The 20,910-nt window shown below is 34.4% G+C and overlaps 1 long non-coding RNA gene across 2 annotated transcripts in view; it reads right to left on the bottom strand.

The window, feature by feature from the left end:
• Positions 1 to 3,404: 3,404 nt before the first annotated feature.
• The window catches only part of LOC137637350 (uncharacterized), a 33,214-nt gene continuing 15,708 nt past the window's right edge, over positions 3,405 to 20,910 (bottom strand). Inside the window, exons 3-5 of one of the 2 annotated variants that reach the window (XR_011043580.1) lie at positions 8,665 to 8,945; positions 5,946 to 6,173; positions 3,405 to 3,486 (exon numbers count right to left, since the gene is read on the bottom strand). This is a non-coding gene — a long non-coding RNA (uncharacterized lncRNA). The remainder of the gene's footprint in view (positions 3,487 to 5,945; positions 6,174 to 8,664; positions 8,946 to 20,910) is intronic. The other variant, XR_011043581.1, reaches the window with a different exon arrangement.

Raw genomic sequence — 20,910 nt, 5'->3', positions numbered from 1 at the left:
TCGAAAACAGACTTTATATACACCTGATAATGTAGTCTTTGGCAAGTACCATAGATGCTGATATATAATGTAATGGATATTAAAAAAAAAATAATTCTTCTATCTTTCATTACATTAACAGCTTAAACTGTCATAATTAGACAAAGTAATTTCTTTAAAAACAATGATATCCCTTATTGTCTATTGCAGCAAAAATTAGCTTGTGGATCATCTCAAAACTATCCCTATGTAGACGTCTCTACAAAATTCCCAGAAGCTTGACCAAGCAAAATGCATTCTATAAGGACCCTAATTTACGAAAAACGACACCAAACTTTGACAGCACAAGTTATCCATTCAACGCCCTCTTGCTCCCCTGGTAATATGCACACAAACAGAGAGAGAGAGAGAGAGAGAGAGAGAGAGAGAGAGAGAGAGAGAGAGAGAGAGAGAGAGAGAGACTTTTTAGTCCATCCACGGAGTCTCCATATGATCTTGGGTAGAGTGATTTACTTTAAGCATTTAGAAAGTTCTTATGAGCTTGTCTAACTTATTCTTGAACTCGTTTACTGTGTTACTGTTAAGAGAGAGAGAGAGAGAGAGAGAGAGAGAGAGAGAGAGAGAGAGAGAGAGAGAGAGAGAGAGAGAGAGAGAGAGAGAGAGAGAGAGCATTAAAAAAGAAATGATTTCCCAGAACCTGACAGTTTAGAGGAAATAGGATGCTAACACACACCTGTCAACCAAGGTCCCCAGAAGAAAAAAATTATTACTTGCTAAGCTACAATCCCAGTTGGAAAATCAGGATGCTATAATCCCAGGGGCTCCAACAAGGAAAATACCCCAGACAGGAGAGTAAACAAGGAAAAATTAAATATTTCAAAAACAGTAATAACATTAGAATAAATATTTATTATATAAACTATAAAAAGTAACAAAGCAAGAGGAAGAGAAATAAGATAGAATAATGTGCCCGAGTGTATCCTCAAGCAAGAGAACTCTAGCCCAAGACAGTGAAAGGCCATGGTACAGAGGCTATGGTACTACCCAAGACTAGAGAACAATGGTTTGATTTTGGAGTATCCTTCTCCCAGAAAAGTTCCTTACCATAGTTAAAGAGACTCTTCTAGCAAGCAAGAGAACTCTAACCCAAGACAGTGAAAGGCCATGGTACAGAGGCTATGGTACTACCCAAGACTAGAGAACAAAGGTTTGATTTTGGAGTGTCCTTGAAGAGCTGCTTACCATAGCTAAAGAATCTATTATGCTGGGGTAAATAAAAATAGAAGTGTAAATCAGAGAGTTGGAAGGACAGATGATGTACAGAAAAGAGGGTGTGACAGGTAGATGGTCATTGGTTGCCTGTTTTGGTTGCAGTGAGATTGGTCAGGGAAAGGATTGTGAAAGAAAAAGCATATTAAAATGGTTTTGTATGTGGTGAACTGAGGTATAAAGGATGGAGTACAGATAAGAGAATTAATCCTTTTTGGAATAATGGTCAATGGATCACAAATCTAGAACAGGATTACTTTATAACTGTAGCCACCTTTATACATCTCCTCCAGGATGTACAAAGCAATGCGAGTAGCAGGTAAGGCTAAAAGGGGTGAACTAGAAAACTAAAGTGTGTACTGCAGAGCACAATACATGTGCTTATGTTGAATTGTAGTTAGTGTAAAACTGTATATAAAAGCAATTGCCATATGAGAAAGAATATCTCAGGAATTAATAGAAGTATGGTTCAATGAAAAAGAGCTTGAAGAGGGTTCAACAAAGTAAATACTGGAGTTTGAAAAATAATCATGGTTTGAGTAGATGGTTGGAGAATGATACTGTTTTTGTAATCCCCAAAAAGGTTTGCTAATGCATATTGTGTTATTATCATCATCTTTTTTTACGGGTTTATTTCTCGCCCTCCGTCAGACACAAAGTCTGTTCAGGCGGGCCTTGGTGTGTGAAAAAAAAAATCATTATTATTATTATTATTATTATTATTATTATTATTATTATTATTATTATTATTATTATTATTACTTGCTAAGCTACAACCCTAGTTGGAAAAGCAGGATGTTATAAGCCCAGGGGACCCATCAGGGAAAATAGCCAAGTGAGGAAAGGAAACAAGGAAAAAAAATAAGAACAGTAACAACATTAACATAAATATTTTCTTTATAAACTATGAAAACTTTAACAAAACAAGAGGAGGAAAAATTTGATAGAATAGTGTGCCCAACTGTACCCTCAAGCAAGAGAGCTCTTTTAACCCAAGACAGTGGAAGTCCATGGTACAGAGGCTATGGCACTACTCAAAACTAGAGAACAATGGTTTGATTTTGGAGTGTGTTTCTCCTTGAAGACCTGCTTACAATAGCTAAAGAGGATATTAATACGCGAGTTGATTGTCATAAGGGAAAAATATAAATGAACTATTATCAGTGGCGGTAATCATACTATAAAGTAATATAAATGTATAATAATAGTGGCAGATCATATAGGAAAGTTTGTATATTAATTCATTGAGAGAAGACAGAATAGTGAGTGAGACTTTAGCGAGTTTATGACTGTGTGTAACAATATGTAAGTATTCAGTGACAATAGTGCATGATCTTCAAGACAGAAGTATAAATGTGAGAAGAATAAAAACCGGCGTAAGGCATAGAAAAATGCGTTTGAAGCAGCACATATGGTGAAAAATGAGATACAGACTGGACACTTCAGCATGGAAGAAGTTTGGGGATGAGACTATAAAGGAATATGTGGTATGGATGAAGTTCTTGCAATTGTTCCTAACAGTGTGCGCGCGAGTTTTTCGATTCTTAAGAAAAAAGAAAAACAAACAGAAAATGAGATAGGCAAATGAAAGGTTATAATAGGAAGATGTGTTTGGAGTAGTGAAAGATCACAAGTATGAAAATGATGCCCATGCAAGGAATGATGAAAGATACAAAAATATTGTTAGTTTTGGAATCCAAAATAGGTTGGCATTTTTATACATGGCAATGGTACGCTAGGCGAAATTAGGAGATTTGCTAGTTCTTTGTGGGGTAGTATTATTTTGCTGGTGTATGGATAAAGAAGTATATGTATACATATTTTATGTGAATGGTGCAATCACAATATGTATAATTGTGCATGACAGACATGGACATATGGGCAAGTTCAAGTTGAGACAATGTATGAAAAAAATTAATATTTCACAATTTCTTAGTAGGATCTGTATGGCTGTCATGACGAAGGGCTTAGTCATAATTATCAGAGGACTTTTGCGATTAAAAAGGAAAGAAGCAAATGTTTAGGATAACTCATTAGGTGAAGGAAGACTTTAATAATTAGAATGAATTTCACAATTTTGGTTTGTGTTAATGTATTTTATGATACTCTAAGAGTCAATAGTACCTGAAATAAAACAGTCACATTTCCATATGAACACCTTACCTGTAATTAGTGAAGAGAATCTCTCCAGTACTGTTAACGTATCTTCTTGAAAACTTGGAACACAGGTATATAATTCTGAAAGAAAATAAATATATTAGTATTCTCATACTTTTAGCTGAATTACATTTTAGACATTGCACATACAACACAACATTGTTGTTATTATTATTATTATTATTATTATTATTATTATTATTATTATTATTATTATTATTATTATTATTATTATTGATAGCTAAGATACAACCCTTGTTGTAAAAGCAATGTGCTTTATGCCCAAGGGCTCCAACATGGAAAAATAGCTCAGTGAGGAAAAGAAAAGAAATTGATATTTTAAGAACAGTAACAACATTAAAATAGATATTTCATAAATGAACTATTCAGGTTCCACCCATTCAACTACCTGATTAAGAATATCATTCCACAATCTGGTTCACAGCAGGAATAAAACTTCTAGAATACCGTGTATTATTGAGATTTTTCATGGAGAAGGCAAGACTGTTAGAATTAACTACATAATATCTAGTATTACGAGCAGCAGGGTACTGTCCAGGAAGATCTGGATGCAAAGATTGGTCAGAGTTATGAAAAATGTTATGCATTATGCATAAAGAACTAGCTGAATGACTGTGCCAGAGATTAATATCTAAATCAAGAATAAGAAATTCAATAAACCGCCAGTTTTTGTACAATAAATTAAGATGAGAATCAGCAGCTAAAGACCAGACAGGAGAACAATATTCGAAACAAGGTAAAATGAAAGAATTAAAACACTTCTTCAGAATAAATTATAAAAAATTTTAAGACTTTCTCAATATGCTATTAATTGTTCAATTGAAAAACAGATTGAAAATGTTTCTCAAAAGTAAATTTGCTACAAGTATCACACCCAAAATTCAAAGAGTCGTATTTAGTTAAAGAAACATTATCAATGCAGAAATCTGGATGTTGAGGTGACAGTCTTCGACCTACTTACAATCAAACCTAGAGTTTTGTTGGGGTTTAACTTCATGCCCCATAATTTGCACCATATACTAATTGTACCTAGTTCTCTATCTAGAGATTCAGCAACCCAAGATCTACATTCAGGAGATTATATTGAAGCAAAAAATCTATACTTGCAACAAACTTGAGTTCTAGGCGAAACCACATGTGTATTGAGTACGAGAAGTAATGGGCCAAGAACACTACCCTGAGAAACACCGGATATATTCCTTTACTCAATATGGTGCCCATCAACAACAACTCTTTGCAATATATTACTTAAGAATTCAATAATAATGGTAAATAAAGACACCCCACTCCCAACTGTTTTTAGTTTGAAAAGAAGTGCCTCATGATTAACAAGGTTTAAGGCAGCACTAAAATTGATGCCAATCATACGAACTCTCTTATCACAATCAAGGGATTTCTGTACAGCATTGGAGATTTATAAGAAGGGCATCACATGCTCCAAGGCCTCTCAAAGCCTAATTTCAGGACTAGGGAACAGATGATCAATCTCAGCAGTCATATCTAGACAATTTGCCAAAAGTCGTTCAAAAACTTTAGATAAAATGGGGGCGACGGAAAATGGGCGGTAATCACAGCTTGACTAGAGCTACCGCAAATACATTTACATAATAGAGTAACATTACCAATCTTCAACAAGTGCTAAAAGAACCTTATCCTAACTTGTGGGAAATAACAATTAACTTTGGAGTTAAGAAATCTAGTCTTTATAAAAAGCAAAGGAAAAATACCATTTGGGTCTACACCTCCATGAGCATCAAGGTCATTTAAGAGAGCTTTAATTTCACAAGATCAAAGAGCTAAAGTTAGTTAGTTCAGCCTTAGGAAAACAGGAATGCGGAAGACCAAGTTTTTCATTACTCTGTTTACTGTCAAACACATCAGCCAAAAGTGTTATCTTTTGCTTTGGACAATGCGTGACTGAGCCAGTTAGTTTAAGTAAAGGAGGAATTGTTGTCTACACCAAAGAGTGCAGATTTAAGGGTAGACCACCACATATGCTCCTGTGTTGTACCAGAAAGGGCGTCTTTTCTAGTTAAATTGCATCCCTTTTCAGTTGAAGCATAAACTCTGAACAACAGTTCTTACCCGAGTATAGTTATTCAAAGTCAAATCTGATCTGTTACCCTGCCAAAGATGATATGCCTCCTGCCTCTCCAAATGACCACGTCAACAATCATCATTAAAACATGGTTTGTCCTTCACTCGGTACCTTAACGCATCTAAAGTGCTACGCTTACCGATTATGTTGACTAGATTACTATTATTACTTGCTAAGCTACAATCCTAGTTGGGAAAGCTATAAGCTTGAGGATTCAGACAGGGAAAATAGCCCAAATAGGCTCAACACTACCATACAATTGTGACCAATTCATGTTAGAAAAAATCACTTATATATCATTCCAGTCTGAGATTTTATATAAATCTTACATTAAAATATACATTAGGGACAGGTTGTTCTGTCTTTACCACTAATGAAATCAAAGCATGATCAGATGACCCAAAAGGAAAATCAACCTTACTTGTTATAACGACAGGGAAGTCGGTGTATACGAGGACCAGGCAGCTACCAGACCTGTGAGTAGCTTTACTTTAGCCAGGGTCCTAGGAGGCCAATCAGAACTCACGTGCAACAGGGAGCAAACCCAAGGTAAGTTGGACAGGCAGATGAGAGAAGGGAAGTGGGAACTGTGATATAGTTGAAGTGCACTTGCACTTAACAGCTGGTTGGCGACCTCACTCCATCAGATCTGGAAAAGGGAAAACAGATTAGCAGTCTTTTCTTTTCAGGCATAAAAGTCAATTTCAAGGCAATAGCCAATAATCACTTTTGTGTTGGACACTATTATTATTATTATTATTATTATTATTATTATTATTATTATTATTATTATTATTATTATTATTATTATTATTATTATTATTATTATTACAGTTCATAGGCTACCACAACTAAAACCTCCCCTCCTTGTCAACCCAGGAATGAGGAGGAGAGAATCTCTCCTCCTATTTTCTGTAGTGCCTGCCCTGGCAGTGTGTTGATAGCCAGCTTTCACAGCCATGACACACTGCTGCCTGATTTGTCTCGTTGCTAAACTGGTGTTCTGATTAGATAAGTTACAACCTGGGTAGGAAAAACTGATGGGGTGTCTCACCCTGATTCCCAGACTTTATAGCTCACCAGATATACACAACACTTCACCATTGGAAACAAGTCATTAATGCAGACTGGCATGTTTCCCTTGACATAAAACATTGCATTATAGATTATTGTTATTATCGTTACTAAGATACAACTCTAGTTGGAAAAGCAGGATGCTATAAGCCCAAAAGTTCCAACAGGGAAAATAGCCCAGTGAGGAAAGGAAATATGGAAATAAACTATATGAAAAGTAGTGACTGATAGATCTGGTATATATCAACTATAAAAAGAGAGTTGTGTCAGCCTGTTGAACATAAAAACATCTGAAGTTACAAAGATTCAACTGTCTTTCCACTATATAGTCATAGCTGGAATAAAACATCTAAAATATTGTGTAGTACTGACCTTAATATTTGTGATTGAGGGGGCAAGTCTGTTGGAACTAATAACAAAGAATAGTTTATATTTAAGGACTTCAGTATACTTAAGCTGATCTTGCAACGTCTCTACTTGCAAAACTAACAAGTTTAGTTAATGATGCTCTGTGCTGGCAGACCACATCTCCCTAAAAGCCCTGATCAGGGAAACCCTTTGCACACCTGAACACATTAAAACACAAAACATGACTTCATCAGCAGCACATTAAACTCTGATATAAATAAACAGTTCAAAGACCTTGTTATATATGCAGCAGCACTCCCTAAATCCTATCAAGCAATGCCTTTCTTTGTCTTGCAAGCAATTGCAATCATAAAAACTCTAGAAGATTCGATGAGCAATTAAGAAAACACTGATATGCATATACCTTAAGTTCAATCTTGTACATTAGGGTTAAAATCTCACTGAAGATGTAAACTTAATATTATTATTACTTGCTAAGATACAACCCTAGTTGGAAAAGCAGGATGTTATAAGCCCAAGGTGCCCAACAGGGAAAATAACCCTGTGAGGAAAGGAAAAAAAAAAAATTACAACAAAATATTTTAAGAGTAACATTAAAATAAATATCTTCTACATAAACCATGAAAAACTTAACAAAACAAGAGGAAAAGAAATAAGATAGAATAGTGTGCCCGAGTGTACCCTCAAGCAAGAGAACTCTATCCAAAGACAGTGGAAGACCATGGTATTGAGGCTATGGCACTACCTTCTCCTTCTCCTCCTAGAAGAGCTGCTTACCACAGCTAAAGTGTCTCTTCTACCCTTACCAAGAGGAAAGCAACCACAGAACAATTAGAGTGCAGTAACCTCTAAAGTGAAGAAGAATTGTCAACAATAAGAAAATATCATAGGAACACTTGGAGGGATCCCTGAATCAAACAGGAAATTAAAGAGTTCTTGCTCAGCTCAGCAAATGAATACGGCTAGACTTGTTATCCTGCCCCTCTAAAGACTGCATTTATCAATTGAGATCATTAGCTCCAGGGGATAGGGGTCATACACTGCCAAGGGAATATACATACGTTCTACTACATAGTGTATTAAGAGAGGTCGGACAACAGGGTGGAAGAAAGGAGGCAGAAAAGACAGCAGTATGGCAAATCGTCCAACGAGAGAGAGAGAGAGAGAGAGAGAGAGAGAGAGAGAGAGAGAGAGAGAGAGAGAGAGAGAGAGAGAGAGAGAGAGAGAGATACCACAGTGAAAATAGACTCGGTAATAACTCAGTACCATTATTATTCCTATAAAAATAGTTATTATTCAATCTCAAATTTTTTTCTTACCAGTCAAATGATGAAACCTTTTCTATTAACATCTGAAAAGTTATCACCAATACATTTAACAGACACGATAAACTAAAAAAAGATTAAATGACTGAAATATCAAGTATTGAAATCTACGCAACCAGTCAGTACTGATGCCACATGCTTGCGTTACATTAAAGGAGTCGAAATCCTTTAATATGTACCACCGCCAGGTTTCCACATGCAGACGTCACCAGCCAGGAGACACAAAAGGATATTTAGATTCACAGAATACAAGATGTATTAATAAATGAGATGCAAACTTGTCTCTCCTGGGGGACCATCATTAAAGACTGGGTTTGATAATTACAAAAAAATAGTTAATTTCAAAGTCTCAGTAATACCCTCTTTATTTACCTTACTTCAAGGGACGCTTTTCAGGTCCTATACTGCAGGGGAACCCTACTCTTACTTGTTTAGGGTTTAGATCCAACCCTCCACTGAAGTCGAGTGAACTACTTCTCTTTGGGTCCATATTAATCATCAAACGAAACATTTTCATTATAACTTTATACAATTCTTTGATTGTAGCATCTTCCAAATCATATGATCTTGTGAAAAGTAATGTCCTTAGTTTCTTCTTAAATTCAATTGCTCCCTTTAGGTCCTTCATTTCAGTTGGCAGTCTATTACAATATCTGCAAAAAAGATAAATACATAATAAGGATCAAGTATGAAACTGATTATGATATGCAAAGAGTGCCCACTGAAATCGTACCTCTCCCCACCTAGAGTCCCCACTGAAATCGTACCTCACCCCACCTAGAGTCCCCACTGAAATCGTACCTCACCCCACCTAGAGTCCCCACTGAAATCGTACCTCACCCCACCTAGAGTCCCCACTGAAATCGTACCTCACCCCACCTAGAGTCCCCACTGAAATCGTACCTCACCCCACCTAGAGTCCCCACTGAAATCGTACCTCACCCCACCTAGTCCCCCCACTGAAATCGTACCTCACCCCACCTAGTCCCCCCACTGAAATCGTACCTCACCCCACCTAGAATCCCCACTGAAATCGTACCTCACCCCACCTAGAAACTTCGTACCTCACCCCACCTAGAGTCCCCAATCGTACCTCACCCCACCTAGTCCCCCCACTGAAATCGTACCTCACCCCGCCTCCCGTCAAACGGGTGTTATAATTGACCTCCCAGGCTCCAGTGCCAGATTGTATAGGCAAAAATGTATGAATCCATTAAGCTAGGACCAGGGAGGACCAGGCACTGACTGCATATGGCTCGCCAGATAGATCAATAGCCATCCCCCTCCTTTCATTCTTAGCTTGGAAGGATGGTATGGTTGCAGACAACACAAAAACTATCGACCTTGTTGTGGTAGCCTATTGGTAACGTTCCCTCCTGGCGTTCTGCTGGCATGGGGTTCGAGGCATGCTCAAGCTCGATAGTTTCTTCTGGTGTCTGTAACCTCACCATCCTTGTGAGCTAAGGATATGGGGTTTTGGGGAAGCCTATAGGTCTACCTGCTGAGTCATCAGCAGCCACTGCCTGGCTCTCCCTGGTCCTAGCTTGGGTGGAGAGGAGGCTTGGGCGCTGATCATATATGGTCAGTCTCTAGGGCATTGTCCTGCTTGATAGGGCAATGTCACTGTCCCTTGCCTCTGCCATTCATGAGCGGCCTTTAAACCTTTAAAGGACATAGGTCTGTCATTATATGGATTACTGGAATCTTAACTAACCTAGGTATTTATACACGTTACCACATCAGCCACTACAAAACGTAGATTGCTTAGAAACAGTCTAAAATGGAACTAATTTAACAATTACCTTTACATTTACGTAACACTGTAGACATGTTTACCCACCTTCCCAACATGGGCAAAACTAAGGGTAAAAACCTTTGCTTTGACAGACCGAAAAAAAACAAATTTAGAACCAATAGCCCTTCAGGTAAGCGTTATGCCATATATAATGAGCGAACTACTGTTGTCTATAGACCGAAATTTAAATAATTTAATTAGGATCTTATTCAGATTTGATCAGCGATGGTATTTTAGGAAAAAAATCGTGTTTTCTGATTGATTTTTGGACTGAATAATCGTCCATCGTTTTTAGAAATTTCAGTAATTATTTTCTTCTTGAGAGAGAGAGAGAGAGAGAGAGAGAGAGAGAGAGAGAGAGAGAGAGAGAGAGAGAGAGAGAGAGACTCATTAAAAAGGCATTGAGTTCGTAGCATTGATATGAGAGAGAGAGAGAGAGAGAGAGAGAGAGAGAGAGAGAGAGAGAGAGAGAGAGAGAGACTCATTAAAAAAGCATTGAGTTCGTAGCATTGATATGAGAGAGAGAGAGAGAGAGAGAGAGAGAGAGAGAGAGAGAGAGAGAGAGAGAGAGAGAGAGACTCATTAAAAAGGCATTGAGTTCGTAGCATTGATATGAGAGAGAGAGAGAGAGAGAGAGAGAGAGAGAGAGGAGAGAGAGAGAGAGAGAGAGAGAGAGAGAGAGAGAAATACCCAAACCATCAATTTGATTCTCCGATCACGACCACTGTCTCAATTTGGACAATCTTAAGATAATGTCAATGAAAGAACGCTTCAGTGATTGGTTATTTGGTGTGACAATGAATGAATTAACATCAGTTAGAAGTGTTGATTTAAAAGCTCAAGATAAGGACGACTGGCGAAATCTAACCGAGGCCCTTTGCGTCAATAGGCGTAGGAGGAGATGATGATGATGAATGAAAACACATTGGAGTTATTAATGATTTCTGAAGTCGTTTCTACATTGTTTGAAAGTCGAATGAACGCTTTGATGCGTTTAAATAAATACTGTTTAGATGGGATTTCTTCAACTCTGATATTTTGAATTGCATAAATGTGATCGGTGGAAAAATTAACACTTAGAAAAAAAACCGTAATTTTTATCAAATATTCTACGTAAATATATAGTTCTCAAACGTATTTCAGTAAAATACAGGCGACCGTAATTTTACCTTACCTTGTTATTATCTTTTACGGGTTGGTGACCGTAATATCACATTTTTATTATTATTATTATTATTATTATTATTATTATTATTATTATTATTATTAGCCAAGCTACAACCCCAGTTGGAAAAGCAAGATGCTATAAGCCCAAGGGCTCCAATTGGGAAAAATAGCCCAGTGAGGAAAGGAAATAAGGAAATATATAAATGAGAACAAATTGACAATAAATCATTCTAAAAACAGTAACAACAAAACTGATATTATATTATTATTGTTACGAAAGACGAAACCTTCGAAAATACACAACCAAAGTTTTATCCCATCTGTGTCAAGTTATGGAATGATCTTCCTAATCGGGTAGTTGAATCAGTATTATAATCATTATCATTAATTGCTAAGCTAAAGCCCTAGTTAGAAAAGCAGGGTGCTCTAAGCCCAGGGGCCCCAACAGGGAAAATAGCCCAGTGAGGAAAGAAACAAAATATTTTAAGAACAGTAACAAGATGACAATAAATATTTCCTATATAAACTATAAATACTTTAACAAAACAAGAAGAGAAATAAGTTCAAACTTACAGGAAATGTTATGTTGAATAGACTGACATAAGTCTTTTTATAGTTTATATATGAAATATCTTTTAAATGTGTTTTTTTTTGTTAAATGTTTTATTTCAATTGTTCATCAATTCTTATATCGTTTATTCATTTCCTTATTTCCTTTCCTCACTTGGCTATTTTTCCCTGTTGGAGCCTTTGGACTTATAGCATCTTGCTTTTCCAACTAGGGTTGTAGCTTAGCTAGTAATAATAATAATAATAATAATAATAATAATAATAATAATAATAATAATAATAATAATTCATATATCGTTTATTCATTTCCTTATTTCCTTTCCTCACTGGGCTATTTTTTCCCTGTTGGAGCCTTTGGACTTATAGCATCTTGCTTTTCCAACTAGGGTTGTAGCTTAGCTAATAATAATAATAATAATAATAATAATAATAATAATAATAATAATAATAATAATAATAATAATAATAATAATAATAATAATAACCGGACAATATTCGTTCGTCGTATGTTTCCAGCAAAAATTGACAAAAAAAGAAAAAAAAATTGTTAACCCTAAATCGGCAAAGTAAAACAAAGTAAATGGTCTCTGTACTGTGTTAATAAACGGTATATGATCGTAAAAAACGTAAATTACCGCCGGGAAACTAACACAGCTACTGTACATACCCACAATTTGCAAATATTCCGGGTAAAAAGTAAATTCCTAATACTAAAACACATCCTAAATGTTCCGTGAAAAGCCAAAGCATTATCATTATTATTATTAGTTAAGGTACAATTATTAATTCTTTCCATGTAGTTTATTTCCTCATTTCCTCTCCTCACTGGGCTATTTTTTTCCTTGTTGGAGCCCTTGGGCTTCCATTATCCTACTTTTCCAACTAGGGTTGTAGCCGAGCAAGTAATAATAATAATGACATCGCTATGATCAGCAATGCTATACTAGTCAAAACCACACATACTAGGATGGTTTGCTGTGAGAAATCAGACGAAAATCTCCCAACGATCCCCAATCTGCCCTGGCTAGAACAGGGGTTTAAATGGGCAAACCAAGGACATGAATAATGAGAATATGCTGAGGCCTTTGTCCTGCATTCAATACCACATTGTATATAAGAGCAAACTTACTGGTCACATTGAAAAATTGCCATATGCAAAATAATTTGTGTCCAGGAAAATTGGACACAAACCAAAAATAACAACAACAACAACAACAATAATAACAATAATATAAACAATAATAATAATAATAATAATAATAATAATAATAATAATGATAATAATAATAATAATAATAATAATAATAATAATAATAATAATGATAACAATAATAACACCAACAACACCACCACCAACAACAACAACAACAACAACAACAACAATAATAATAATAATCAAAATAATAATAATAATCAAAATAATAATAATAATAATAATAATAATAATAAACAGTGAAATTCCGGTTAATTGGAGCGAGTTAAGCGTAACTCCAATAATTAATAATAGAAATTTTCTAAAAAATAAAAATAAAAATTTAAACCATTCTAAAAACTTACGTGAAAAGCTTAGTAGGCTACAATAATAATACTATTACAGCAATAATTTAAGTAATTATTTCAAGGAAAATTAAATTTGGTTATTCAATAATGTTAAAACAAATTAAGGGCCATAACTTAACCTGAACACCAACGAAATTGTTAACGGAGACGGCTGAAGGATGTGCTAAATTTTCATACTATTTCTATTAAAATATATATTTGCATTAACTCAAAATACCTTTGTTAACGTGTTGGTATTCATACGATGTATGTACAGTATATATATATATTATATATATATATATATATATATATATATATATATATATATATATACACTGTATATATATATATATATATATATATATATATAAATATATAAATATATAAATATATATATATATATATATATATATATATATATATATATATATATATATATATATACTGTATATATATATATATATATATATATATATATATATATATATATATATATATATATATATACTGTATATATATATATATATATATATATATATATATATATATTTTCCATATCTTTTATATATTTACGGAGCCTTATTTATAACAGCAAATGGGTTAGATATGTAAGTCATTTAGACTTGGTTTACGCTATTGAGAAAGTCACTTTCAATATATAAACGTAAGAGTATATTTAGAACGGTATTATTTTACTGTATTACAGAGCAATGTAACCTAGGAAAAAAAACTACTTTTTCTTGTAGAAAAAAAATTACGCTCTCTTCGAAAATGGCACTGATAATTCCTGGGTACTTTCCTCTTGGTAAGGGTAGAAGAGACACTTTAGCTATGGTAAGCAGCTCTTCTAGGAGGAGGACACTCCAAAATCAAACCATTGTTCTCTAGTCTTGAGTAGTGCCATAGCCTCTGTACCATGGTCTTACACTGCCTTGGGTTAGAGATCTCTTGCTTGAGGGTACACTCGGGCACACTTTTCTATCTAGTTCCTCTTCCTCTTGTTCACTTAAAAGTTTTTATTGTTTAAATAGGAAATATTTATTTGAATATTGTTACCATTCCTAAAATATTTGATTTTTCCTTATTTTCTCATTTCCTTTCCTCACTGGGCTATTTTCCCTGTTGGGGCCCCTGGGTTTATAGCATCCTGCTTTTCCAACTAGGGTTGTAGCTTAGCATTTAATAATAATAATAATAATAATAATAATAATAATAATAATAATAATAATAATAAATTATCTACTTATAAAAGGCCCCTTCTCGTAATTATCAACCAATTATAAGACGAAATTATCGATTAGCCCTGTAATTTCGATATTATGAACAGCCGTCGTCTTCGGAAAGGCGGAATATTCGCACAAATTAAAAAGACAAAATTGTTTAAAACGAAGAATGGCTACCAGTTTCTGTCGGAAATATTCAACACTTCGATATTTTCCTTCTTATCTTGACTACAAAATAATTAATGAAACCTCTACCATTGATAAAAGGCCAAGAACACCACACTCACTCTCTCACTCTCTCTCATTCACTCTCTCTCTCTCTCTCTCTCTCTCTCTCTCTCTCTCTCTCTCTCTCTCTCTCTCTCTCTCTCTCTCTCTCACTGGAATAGTAAAGCAACCGAAGCAACCAATATAAGACGAACAATCTCAAATTGCTATCATGACTAACTTAGATCATCACGCGAGTTTCATATATGATTACACTGATCCCTACTATCAGTCTCCCACCAGTGGCGCTAAAACGAGTCGTGTTCAGTTAAGGCAGCTGAAGAACAATACACCGTCGAGATATAATTATAGATATTTAAGAATAAAACATAACACCAAATTAGTCATCATAGCGTGACCACATCCTCGCAATACCCAAGATGCATTGCATAACATAATGAATTCAACACGAAATTCATTCCAATTTAAAATGACCTTAAACAAAATAATGGCTTTCGAGAAATAGATTTTCTTGTTTCCAAGTGCTTCGATAATGTGGATGTAGATATTAATGTGGAATACGCTGTGTGATACTCTAAGTACTCTGTATAGGACAAACAGATCTTGTAGGTCCTGTCAGGGGGCATAAGGTTTCCATGTGTGATATGACCAGGAAAACAGGTCAAAGTCAGCCAGTCAAGTCATTAATACAGTGTGGATAAAATACTCGACCTGAATCGTTTCCCAGTTTTAAGATAAAAACAAAATTTCGCATCGCATCAGGACAAACTGTTTAAGAGGCAATTGACAGTGGCCTGCAAGAGGGAGATTTCTTAGCACTACTATACACATGTCAATATCTTCTATGATTCAAGAAAACCCACAATTATTGCCAGATAAGCAGTCCGTCAAAGATTGCCAACTATGTCACTGAGAAACACAGGCCTGATTAAAACCATCTACTATTGAATTCTGTTCCTAAACACTTTCAAATAATGATATACATTATTACACGCTGTATATTCCATTAACGAAAACACTTTTTTTTATACACAACCTTGGAAAAGTTAAACTGGGTGAATAGGTTATAACTGTAAAGAGTTACGGTCACACCTTTGGCCCAAGTTGATTAGTCTACAAAGAATAAAGATATTATTGACGCTCTCAAAGAAAAACACTTATAAACATTCAATAACTGAGAATAAATCAAAACAAAATGAAATAATCTTTCAGGCCTAACTTTATAATTAGTGAAGACTTTATCACCAAATAAGTCTTCATAATATTATTAAAAACCTATTCATTTCCTCACTGACACCGTTAGAACCAGCAAATCTGCAGAAAACCAATTTTGTCCAACTGGTCGAAATGCCAGGAAATCTCTCCCACCCAACACACACACATTTGGGAAGTGTTAAAGGCATAACTAATGAGGTCATTATAAAGCAAAAAAAAAAAAAAAAAAAAAAAAAAAAAGTGGTTTAAAACAAAATAAATGCAATGAGAAAGGCAACATTTGCCAAGGAAATTATTATTATTATTATCATTATTATTATTATTATTATTATTATTATTATTATTATTATTAAAAGCCAAGCTACAACCCTAATTTGAAAAGCAAGATGCTATAAGCCCAGGGGCTCCAACAAGAAAAAAATAGCACAGTGAGGAAATAAAATAAGGAAATATACGCTATGAGAAATGATGAACAATTAAAATATTTTTAGAAAAATAAAAAAAAATCATATATAAACTATAAAAAGACTAATGTCAGTCTGTTGAGCATAAAAACATCATATTTCACTCTATCTCCCTCCTGGCCTATATTTATCTCCTAATTCACATTTTTGGTCAGAAATGACCGAAATCACACACCCCTCAAGAAATCTTTCTGATGTGGTGTATTTATTTCCTTATTTCCTTTCCTCACTGGGCTATTTTTTCCCTGTTGGAGCCCTTGGGGTTGTAGCATCTTGCTTTTCCAATTAGGGTTGTAGCTTGGCTAGTAATAATAATAATAATAATACAAAACCTGTGGATAACGTCCTGTGGGCATATATTATAGGTATTTCCATACCAAATTTCAGGTCATATGGCTTAAATACCAGGGCATGGGACCAAAAAATGCCCTTTTGTCAAAAAACAGCAAAAAAAAAATCATTCAAAATTAATAATTTTGAAGTAATGTAGACAGAAGAAAATGAACTTACACCCAAGATGTCAAGAATAGCAAAAATGTGGCAGCTTTCAAGAAAAACCTGAAGTCTTATCTCTTTGGAAAGTGTTATAATAGTGACATGAAAACTATTAAGCCTGAATACAAATGCTAGCGAACAACTGAAAAGATACAGAGCAAAATATTAACTGGAAAGCAATTATTTTCACACACACCAAGGCCCGCCTGAACAGACTCTTAGTGTCTGATGGAGGGCGAGAAATAAACCCCTAAAAGTAAATATAAGCAATGGACATATATCCAAGGTAACCTCTTGCGAAATTTCAGGTCATTTGGTGTGAATATGAGGATACTGGAGGCGAAAATGAATATAGTTGGTCTAAAAATGTACCAAAAATGGAAAAAAATAACCATTTTGAACAAACGTACGGCGCAAATGTTATTGGCATCCAATTGGTATCTACCTAAGGCACCTCCATGCAAAATTTCAGGTCATTCGGTAGTAATACCAGGACACAGGAGACCAAAATTGCAAAAAATCAATCAAATTATTTTAAAGATATGTATAAAAAGATATAACGCATATGGGTATCTGTCCACTCGATCTGTGTGCCAAATTTCAAGTCATTTGGCCCAGAAATGACAGAGATGAATCGAGTTGAAGATTTGGCAGGAGAAAAAAACTTCAGAATTTTTTTTTCCCAAAAAACATAGTTTTCACTTATGCTTTTTTTAAAACCTACATTTCATGCTTTTCTTTTTAGTGAATTTCACATAGACATGTCTGTGTCCAGAGGTCTAAACTAGCCTCTGTTTAAGTACCTGTGCTGGCATAAGACCAACTTAATCAAATGCTATATTTAAGGACAGAGAGAGAGAGAGAGAGAGAGAGAGAGACGAGAGAGAGAGAGAGTACATGTAGTAGTAGTAGTTATTGTAATAACAAGGAGAGAGAGAGAGAGAGAGAGAGAGAGAGAGAGAGTGAGTCTAGTAGCTATGGATGTACTTATCAAAACACTTATATACTAAAATCTATAGACAATTCTATATAAAAATATGATTATATAAACGAAAAGTGATGATTCTTGATTAAGCTGGTCAAAAGGGTTCCCTAGTTTACGCTCGAGAATAGTTAAAGAAAAAATGGTATTACAATTATATGTATATAAAATACCTTGGTAGTTTTACCCATCTTGCTACTTTAATTGGATGTCAATGTTAGGTTGCAATTTACTAAAAATATTGCAAAGTGGTCAACAATGTTGCAGAAACACCGAAATCAAACAACCCTTAACTATAGGCATTGAGTTCGTAGCATTGATATGAGAGAGAGAGAGAGAGAGAGAGAGAGAGAGAGAGACATTAAAAAGGCATTGAGTTCGTAGCATTGATATGAGAGAGAGTGAGAGAGAGAGAGAGAGAGAGAGAGACATTAAAAAGGCATTGAGTTCGTAGCATTGATATGAGAGAGAGAGAGAGAGAGAGAGAGAGAGAGAGAGAGAGACATTAAAAAGGCATTGAGTTCGTAGCATTGATATGAGAGAGAGAGAGAGAGAGCCTATATTGGTGAGGAGATTCACCATCAGCTCGTAGTTTCCTGACAGGATTTGAGAGAGAGAGAGAGATGAGAGAGAGAAGAGAGAGAGAGAGAGAGAGAGATCAAACTTGGTAAAGGTGGCTGATATTTCCAACAGCTGTTAAACTGGGCTGTAGACAGAGAAGGAATCTTCAACCAGATAATATACTTCACCAAAAATAAAATCAGAGCTGTTAAAATGTTTAATTTCCTAAGGCTACCTATAACTGAGACCAAAGGAAGATATGTAAAACAAATAATTGTTCATTTTCATGAAGGATTGTGTTTGCTTCCTTACAAATGAATGATAACTGATAAGACGTGCACGATGAACTAGTTCTAAGGGTTAATTTTCAATAGGTACAATGATCAATTAATTTGTCTATTATATACACTGTATATATATCAACTGATGAACTGTTTTGTGTGGGTATTCATACACAATACACACCTATTACCTATAACATGGATGGATCCTTTATACACTTTCGCAAGTTAAAAGAATAAGCACAATTTATACCAGTTTTTCTTACTATTTTCTCATTTCCTTTCCTCACTGGGCTATTTTTCCCTGTTGGAACCCTTGGGCTTATAGCATCTTGCTTTTCCAGCTAGGGTTGTAACTTAGCTGGTAGTATTAATAATAATAATAATAATAATAATAATAATAATAATAATAATAATAATAATAATAATAATAATAATAATAATCACAACATCTTAAAAGGGGAAAAATCTATCAATTTATCTTCATTTATAAAGGAAATGTGTAATTAAAACGTATTAATTTTTTTAATAGAACATTGACCAGACTTTACTAAGATAAGGCCTTCTAAATTCCTGTCTGACGCCAATAGAGAATTTTAGTCTTTTTGGGCAAACAGGTTCTGGTAATTATTAAATTTATTTATTAACTGTGATTAAAATCAATTATGCTGTTCCTTATTGAACCCAAAACCACATTAATAATACAAAAAGCCACTTGGAAAGTCTCATGCAATAACCATTCACAAATTAGGACCTTTACAGGAGCTAAAAACCAATTTTTACAAATACCAGTTTAAAATTTCTTTCGCCAATTTAAGACCTTCTAAAGGAAATAACTGGGTTTTTCAAATATCTAACATTTAAACATTTAAATTTATTAAACAGAAAATAAATAAATAAACCCATTAAGTGACTTCTTACCCTTTCACTTAAATTTTTTCACAGCACCAGTTAAAAAACACGTCCTTTTCTGACCGTGTCTATGGCAGACTGAATCTTCTTCTAGAGCTATCCAAAACATCCCTAGACAAGTAGTAAAATATCCCTAGATCAGAGGTATTTTCCCCCTGGTATTCTTTAACATTTTACATACTTTAAGATGATAATACAAATTATATTCTGTTGCCTTTTATATAAAAATAATAAACTATATATTTACCCTTAATCAATGTGTTTATGAAACCACTAACGAAATATAGATTTTCTCAAACGGGTTTTTTTTTTTTTTTTTTTTTTTTTTTTGAGTTTTCTTATTTCCTTTCCTCAGTGGACAATTTTCCCCTGTTGGAGCCCTTGGGCTTAAAGCCTCTTGCTTTTCCAACCAGAGTTACTAATAATATGTGCTCTGAAAGATATCTTTATGCAATTGTAATCGTATTGAGGTTCATACACAAGTAATACTTAACAAAATGCAAATATCCCAATTGTGTGCTTCTAACAGCTAAAATTTCCCCATTTGGGGACAAATTCCCTAAAATTGGTTGACAAAGTCCAAGATTTGCTTCAACCAATCAGGGACTTCCACTACACACTTCGTTTCTATAGTTCTCTCTATTATGTTTTTTTTTTTTTTAGTTTTGAATAAGTTTAGCTAATATTATCTTTCTTAAATCATAGAGATATACACTCAGGCATACTATTCAATCTTGTTTCTCCTTTTTTTGTTATATTAAAGTTTTTTCTAGTTTATATATGAAAGATTAATTCTGTTATTAATTCTGTTCTTAAACTTTTCTTGTAGTTTATTTCCTTATTCCCTTTCCTCACTGGGCTATTTTACCTGTTGGAGCCCTTGGGGGGCTTATAGCATCCTGCTTTTCCAACTAGGGTTGTAGTTAAGCGAATAATAATAATAATAATAATAATAATAATAATAATAATAATAATAATAATAATAATAATAATAATAATAATAGAGTTCTTCATACTGTTATAAGTTATTTACCTACACATATTTGTTCATTTGGGACTTTTTAATGAAACCTATTTTATAATCTAGTAAACAGACTATTATTATTATTATAACTATTATCATTAAGTTACAGCCCTAGTTCGAAAAGCAGGATGCTATAAGCCCAGGGGCTCCAACAGGGTA

The sequence above is a fragment of the Palaemon carinicauda genome, unplaced genomic scaffold, assembly GCF_036898095.1.
Source record: "Palaemon carinicauda isolate YSFRI2023 unplaced genomic scaffold, ASM3689809v2 scaffold673, whole genome shotgun sequence".
Taxonomy (NCBI): Eukaryota; Metazoa; Arthropoda; class Malacostraca; order Decapoda; family Palaemonidae; genus Palaemon; species Palaemon carinicauda.
The sequence above is the reverse complement of the archived record's forward strand: the minus strand, read 5'-3'. Positions and strand labels throughout refer to the sequence as shown.